This window comes from Heterodontus francisci, unplaced genomic scaffold (genome assembly GCF_036365525.1).
Source record: "Heterodontus francisci isolate sHetFra1 unplaced genomic scaffold, sHetFra1.hap1 HAP1_SCAFFOLD_500, whole genome shotgun sequence".
NCBI classification, from domain to species: Eukaryota; Metazoa; Chordata; class Chondrichthyes; order Heterodontiformes; family Heterodontidae; genus Heterodontus; species Heterodontus francisci.
The window spans coordinates 1081505-1089560 of record NW_027142279.1 but is presented as its reverse complement, the minus strand read 5'-3'; the positions used below and the strand labels follow the sequence as shown (position 1 = coordinate 1089560).

Genomic DNA, 8056 nt, shown 5'->3' with positions numbered 1-8056 from the left:
AGGTAATTCAGACATTAGAGTGTTTAAAATGGGTGCAGAGAAAGTATTAGATTGGCTGTCTGACCAGAAAGTGGATAAAGCACCAGCACCAGATGAGATGAGGGAAGTGAGGATGGAAATCGCAGAGGCGTTGGCCATAATTTTTCAGTCTTCCTTAGACTCAGGGCTGGTGCCAGAGGACTGGAGAATTTCAAACGTTACACCCTTATTCAAAAAAGGGGGAAAGATAAGCCCAGCAACTACAGGCCAGTTTAACTTTGGTGGTAGGGAAACTTCTAGAAAAAATAATTCGGGACAAAATCAATAGTCACATGGACGAGTTAATTAATGAAAGACAGCATGGATTCCATAAGGGAAAATCATGTTTAACTAACCTGCTGGATTTTTTTTGAGAAGGCAACAGAGAGGGTTGATGAGGGCAATGCTGTGGATGTGGTATACATGGACTTTCAAAAGGCGTTTGATACAATGCCACACAACAAACCTGTGAGAAAACTTGTAACTCGTGGAATAAAAGGGACGATAGCAACATGGATACGAAATTGGTTTAGTGACAGAAAACAAAGAGCAGTGGTTAATGGATGTTTTTTCGGGCTGGAGGAAGGTTTGCAGTGGAGTTCCCCAGGGATCATTATTAGGACCTTTGCTTTTCCTGATATATATTAATGACCTAGACCTTGGTGTACAGGGCACAGTTTCAAAGTTTGCCGATGATACGAAACTTGGAAGCATTGTGAACTGTGAGGAGGATAATGTCAAACTTGAAAAGGACATAGACATGTTGGTGGAATGGGCAGACAGGTGGCAGATGAGGTTCAATGCAGAGAAATGTGAAGTGATTCATTTTGGTCGGATGAACAACAGAGAATAAAGGGCACAACTCGAAAGGGGGTGCAGGAGCACAGGGGCCAAGGTGTATATTTATTTCAGTCATTAAGAGTGGAAGGACGGGTTGGGACAGTTTTACTTGGAGAAGAGAAGGCTGAGAGGTGATTTGATGGAGGTTTTCAAAATCATGAGGGATCTGGACAGAGTAGATGGAGAGAAACTTTTCCCACTCGTGAAAGGATCGAGAGGGCACAGATTTAAAGTATTTGGTAAGGGAAGCAAAAGTGACATGAGGGAGAACTTTTTCACACAGCGAGTGGTGAAGGTCCAGAATGCACTGCCTGAGAACGTGGTGGAGGCAGGTTCAATTGAAGCATTCAAGAGCGAATTAGACAGTTATATGGAAAGGAAGGATGTGCAGGGTTATGGGGAGAAGGCAGGGGAGTGGGACTGAGGGAATTTCTCTTCCAGAGAGACAGTGCGGGCACGGTGGGCCGAATGACCTCCTTCTGCACTGTAACAATTCTGTGATTCTGTGGTTGAGAAGTCTAGAACCAGGGGGCTCAATTTCGCGACCACAGCGAGTAAGTTAAGGCCAATAGTGGAGATGCATTTAAGGGGGATATTAGATCAGGACATGAGGGAGTAAGGAATAGAAGGAGGTGCTGATGGGCTGAGATGCAGAGAGATGGGAACAGGATTGTAAACCATGGCACGGAGTCAACTCCCCCTTGGCCCCTTTATTTCCTTCACCCACTTAATCCTGGCCGTTACGTGGGACTTCGTCCTCTTAATTCAGACTCAGGCTGGGTGTTTGGGATATTGGGGTTACAGGAGAGCCACCCTCCACCTAATCCACCAGCGACAGTTAATGGCTTAGTACAAAGAGGAGAAAACTCAGTCCTTTCTTTAACTATCAAGTTACTTTATTCACGTTGTTGTACAATGTAAGAATAAGGCTTATACACTTGGTTAGACAAAAGCATGCAACTCAAATTGGGTTATACAGTTAATAACAAAGCTAGCTAGAATTGACAAGCACACCCACAAGGTTCCTCTGACCTTTCCCTGACCTCGTCACAGAAAACAAACGATAATTCCCGGAAAGGGGAGAGCTGATGCTGGCCAGACGTTCTGATCTCTCTCTCTTTGACGTCGTCACCGTGTTGCTCACGCAGGGTCTTCCATTTCCACGATGGTTGGTCTCTGGAGTTTCCCGCTGGCTCGATGCCTGAGATTCTCCATACTTATTCTCTTTCTTATCTCTTCAAAACTGTGCTGTCTCTTTCCTGTTGGTTTAGGCCTGCTCACCTCGTTCGTATCTTCTCCTTATTGGCCCAGGCCCAAAGACCCCGGTATATCACCGTTTCCAAATAAGGCTCTATTCCTGTGATTTCTCCCTTGTCTGTCACATAAATTAATTAGTTCAAATTGGTTTTTACCAGCACAGGCCAGTGTCTGAGCTCAGGTTACTTTAGTTCATGTGCTATCCAGCAGCTTGTAACAGATTCTGTACTTCTTGCAGCCCACGGCCAAGGGATGATGTTGTTTATTTTGGGTAACTGTTTCGAACAGCCAGGCCAGGCTCGATTGATCGAATGACCTTGGTTAGTGCTGTATGATTCTATAACTATCGAAGACGCATCAAGGGGCTTGTTTGTTTTAGTCAGAGAAAGACTTATTTTCCCTGTCTCCTAAACGAGAATTGAAGGGTTAAATTCTTGCCTGGGCCGAACTCCCAGATGCTTTAAAAGTTGTTCAAAAGACACCGAATGTCTGAAAGACAAGTTGGTTAACAATTGTCAACAGTTGCTCAAAACCGCCAAATTGGGAATCTGTTCCATTGAGAGTTGCCTCGTACTTGCATAGTATGAATCATCAGGGGCATGTAGAATAGGGAGCTCTGTGCAACTCCTTGTCAGAATCCTCCGTCCATTCTTTCAACAGTATCATGAACCCATTTACCCCAACTCGTAATCTGTTCTTAAAATGTAGAGGCTACCTTCACGAAAAGAGCCTTATCACATGGATGGAGCATTTTAACCATTAATATTGTATTGATATAATCTGAATCGAAGGAGAACAAGAAGATGCAACAATATCAACAAAATAGCAAATCATGATATATCACTGATGTAACTGCGAGATGTAAACAATGACGTTAGATATATGATAAACAACAGAGGGATGAATATACACTTAGACAGATAAGAGCCAGATAAGTCGATCGATGACAAATATATATCGATTTCAGAGTGAATAGAGATAAATAGATCAATAGAGATATATATCGATAGCTGGAGGGATCGATAGAGCGATGGATGGACAGACAAATGGAACAATAGATAGATAGATGGAGCAATAGGTAGATATATAGATTGATAGATAGATAGATAGATAGATAGATAGATAGATAGATAGATAGATAGATAGATAGATAGATAGATAGATAGATAGATAGATATAGACCCCAATCACTGACTCCACTCACTGACTCCTCTCACTGACCCCACTCACTAACACCACTCAGTGACTCCACTCACTAACACCACTCAGTGACTCCACTCACTGTCCTCTCTCACTGACTCCACTCACTGTCCTCTCTCACTGACCCCACCCACTGACCCCTCTCACTGACCCCGCTCACTGACCCCACTCACTGACCCCACTCACTGACCCCACTCACTGACTCCACTGACTGTCCCCACTCACTGACCCCACTTACTAACACCACTCACTGACTCCTCTCACTGACCCCACTGACTGACTCCACTCACTGTCCACACTCACTGACCCCACTGACTGACCCCACTCACCGACTCCATTCACTGACCCCACTCACTGACCCCACTCACTGACTCCTCTCACTGACCCAAACCACTGACACCAGTCACTGACTCCTCTCTTTGACCCCACTCACTGACACCACTCACTGACCCCACTCATTGACTCCACTCACTGTCCCCACTCACTTACCCCACTCACTGACACCACTCAATGACTCCTCTCACTGACTCAACTCACTGACTCCACTCACTGTCCACACTCACTGACCCCACTAACTGATGCCACTCACTGACACCACTCACTGACTCCACTCACTGTCTACACTCACTGACCCCACTCACTGACCCTACTGACTGACTCCACTGAGAGACTCCACTAACTGACTCCACTCACTGACTCCAGTCACTGACCGCACGCACTGATCCCGCTCACTAACGCCGGTCACAGACCACACTCACTGACCCCGCTCACTAACCCCGCTCACTAATCCCGCCCACTGACTCCACTCACTGTCCCCACTCACTGACCCCACTTACTGATCCCACTCACTGACTCCCCACTGACCCCGCTCACTAACCCCGCTCACTAACCCTGCTCACTGACTCCACTCACTGTCCCCGGCCACTGACACCACTCACGGACTCCACTCACAGACTCCACTCACTGCCTCCACTCACTGACTCCGCTGACTGTCCCCACTCACTGTCCCCACTCACTGACCCCACTCACTGACCCCTCTCACTGACCCCGCTCACTGACCCCACTCACTAACCCCACTCACTGATTCCACTCACTGTCCCCACTCACTGACCCCACTCACTGACACCACTCACAGACTCCACTCACTGACCACACTCACTGGCCCCACTCACTGACACCTCTCACTGACCCCACCCACTGACACCAGTCACTGACTCCTCTCTTTGACCCCACTCACTGACCCCACTCACGGACTCCACTCACTGTCCCCACACACTGACCCCACTCACTGACCCCACTCACTGACTCCACTCACTGTCATCACTCACTGACCCCACTCACATATACCACTCACTGACTCCTCTCACTGACCCAACACACTGACTCCACTCACTATCCACACTCACTGACCCCACTCACTGACTCCACTCACAGACACCATTGACTGTCTCCACTCACTGACCTCTCTCACTGACTCCACTGAGCGACTCCACTCACTGACTCCACTTACTGACTCCAGTCACTGACCGCACGCACTGACCCCGCTCAGTAACCCGGTCACTGACCCCACTCGCTGATGCCGCTCACTAACCCCGCTCACTAACCCGGCTCACTGACTCCACTTACTGTCCCCGCTCACTGACTCCATCACTGACCTCACTCACTGACTCCACTGAGTGACATCACTCAGTGACTCCACTCACTGACTCCACGCACTGACCCCACGCACTGAACCCACTCACTAACCCCGCTCACTGACTCCACTCACAGACCTCACTCACTGACTCCACTGAGTGACACCACTCAGTGACTCCACTCACTGACTCCAGTCACCGACCGCACGCACTGACCCCGCTCACTAACACCGCTCACTGACTCCACTGAGTGACACCACTCAGTGACTCCACTCAGTGACTCCACTCACTGTACGCACGCACTGACCCCGCTCACTAACCCCGCACACTGACTCCACTCACTGAACTCACTCACTGACTCCACTGAGTGACACCACTCAGTGACTCCACTCACTGACTCCACTCACTGACCTCACTCACTGACTCCACTGAGTGACATCACTCAGTGACTCCACTCACTGACTCCACGCACTGACCCCACGCACTGAACCAACTCACTAACCCCGCTCACTGACCCCAGTTACTGATCCCACTCACTGACTCCCCACTGGCCCCGCACACCAACCCCGCTCACTAACCCTGCTCACTGACTCCACTCACCATCCCCACTCACAGACACCACTCAAGGACTCCACTCACAGACTCCACTCACTGCCTCCACTCACTGTCCCGGCTCACTGAATCCGCTCACTGACTCCACTCACTGCCTCCACTCACTGTCCCAGCTCACTGACACCACTTACGGACTCCACTTACAGACTCCACTCACTGCCTCCGCTCACTGACTCCGCTCAATGACTCCACCACTACATCAACTCACTGTCCCTGCTCACTGACCCCACTCACTCCTCCACTTACAGACTCCACTCACTGCCGATGCACACTGACTCCACTCACTGACTCCACTTATTGCTTCCGCTCACTGACCCCACTTAGTGACCCCACTCACTGACCCCACACACTGATCCCACTCACTGACTCCACTCATTGACTCCACTCACTGACCCCATTCAATCTCCCAGATCAATCCCAAAAATAATCCTTCATTCTCCAGATGTATCCCAGTAATTTTCCCTCATTGTCTCTATCTCTGTCTCCCTCTCTGTCTCAGTCTCTTTAACTCTACCTGTCGTTTTTCGTCTCACTCTCCTCTCTCTCTCTCACTAGATCACTCTCTCTTTCACACACACATACACTCTCTTTCTCTCTCTAACAAAGTGGGTGTCCTTGTCCTGTTGATGTATATCAAGCTGGATCTACATGATCGCCTGCTCTTTCAGTTTTCTCACTAAATCCTTCTCAAAGCCATTACCCGGTCCATGGTCCAGGATCCCCCTCTGCTGTCCCTGTGGAGAAGGTAAACACAGTGTAAGTGCATAAAAACCCAGATTACTGTCATTGATTCCTGATAGTTACATTCTGAGATCTCGTGACATCTTTATTAATCGTTCATTGCACCCTCGGCAGTACCTGTAAATCTAGTGTGTCACTACAATCATAACTCAACTCTTTTTATTGTAATAAACACTGTCACTCTGCATAAGCGAACAGTAGGTCGAGGCACCGAACGGTTTTTCCCTCCACAGGTGTATCCTGCTGCCTTTGGGGTTTTTGTTGAACAGCGCCATCTCTCAGTCACTGTGATGTCTCCAGGCACAGAAATACACGGCCGAGTGATTCTCCCGCAGGCTGGAGGACTCCAGGTTGAAGTCGGAGTCAGTTGGTCTTTCAGTGGTGAAACTCTCTACCGTCCCCTCTGAGTTCACCCTTTGTGCACTTAGAGAGGAAAACATCAGCTGCGGTTCCTTCCTCGGGTGTTGTCTGTACCAGTACATGTAAGGGTTACTGGTACCATCCACGGTGCATTTCAGCTTCACCTGCTCCCCAGGAGATTTGGAGAGAGCGGCGGGAGCCTGGCGGATAGTCTGTGAGTTCACATCTGGGAAAGAGACAGGGAGAGGAGGAGATCAGTAAACAGGGAACTTCAGTCCAGTGGGGAGAAAGAAAGAGGGAAAGAAAGAGAGAATGGGAGAAATAAAAACATATCCAAAAGAAATGTTGAGTAGAATTATTGTTCCAATAAAATCCCTTCCGGTGAAACAGGGTGATCAGAGTCAGTAACAGATACACCTTTTACTTTAAGCTGCCCGCTGAATCAGCAAAGGGGAGAGAGCAGGAGTGATGAGTGTTGTCAATAACCAACCCACTCTTTACAAATCATTGGGAGGAACAGGGAAATCATTAGGAAGTGATGCAGAGATGGTGACGCCCAGCTCAACAAGTTAGAGTGGAGTAGGTTGACAATGTCTCTCTCTCTCTCTATCTATCTATCTATCTATCTATCTATCTCAATCCGCCTTCCTCTCTCTTTCTTACTCTTTGTTTCTCACTCTCTCTCTCTCTCTGCATGTATCGAGTTTTATGTCTCCCATTCTTTCACTCTCTTTCTCTCTCTGTATCTGTGTGTGTGTCTGTGTGTGTGTGTGTGTGTTTGTGTGTGTCTGCGTTTGTTTGCATCTTTCTGTGTCTGTCTCCCTCTGTCCCATTCATTTTTCCTCTCTATGTCTCCCTGATTCACCCTTTCGGTCTCTGTGTTTCATCACCGGATGTATTGAGTTCCTGTGCATTGGGGGTTGTTTTCCTCTGTGCAGTGAAGGTTAGAGGGAGATTAACCAGACTGGTACCAGGGATGAGGGACTTCAGTTACTGTGGAGAGACTGGAGAAGCTGGGGGTTTCTCTCCTTAAAGCAGAGAAGGTTAATGGTAGATGTGATACAGATATTCAAGATCATAGAGGATTTTGATAGATAATTGATGACAAACCACATCATCTCCTGGTCAATATCTGGAAAATCTATAAAAAGATGGTCAATCATTACATTATTGCACTATTTTTAATTAGTTCATACAAAGTGTAATCACCTAAAGATAGAGTTAGATAGATAGAGAGATAGATAACCAGTTCGAGATATAGATATATAGAGAGACAGAGAGATAGATAACCAGGTACAGAGACAAATAGACAGAGAGACAGAGAGATATAAAACCAGGTAGAGAGATAGATAGAGAGATAGACAACCAGGAAGAGAGATGGATAATGTAGGGAC

At 47.7% G+C, this 8056-nt stretch overlaps 1 long non-coding RNA gene across 1 annotated transcript; it reads right to left on the bottom strand.

The window, feature by feature from the left end:
• Positions 1 to 1989: 1989 nt before the first annotated feature.
• Positions 1990 to 6755, bottom strand: LOC137366898 (uncharacterized). Its single transcript, XR_010973620.1, has 3 exons — positions 6457 to 6755; positions 6262 to 6295; positions 1990 to 2895 (listed from the first exon to the last, which is right to left on the bottom strand). It is a non-coding gene; the product is annotated as an uncharacterized lncRNA (long non-coding RNA).
• Positions 6756 to 8056: the final 1301 nt, after the last annotated feature.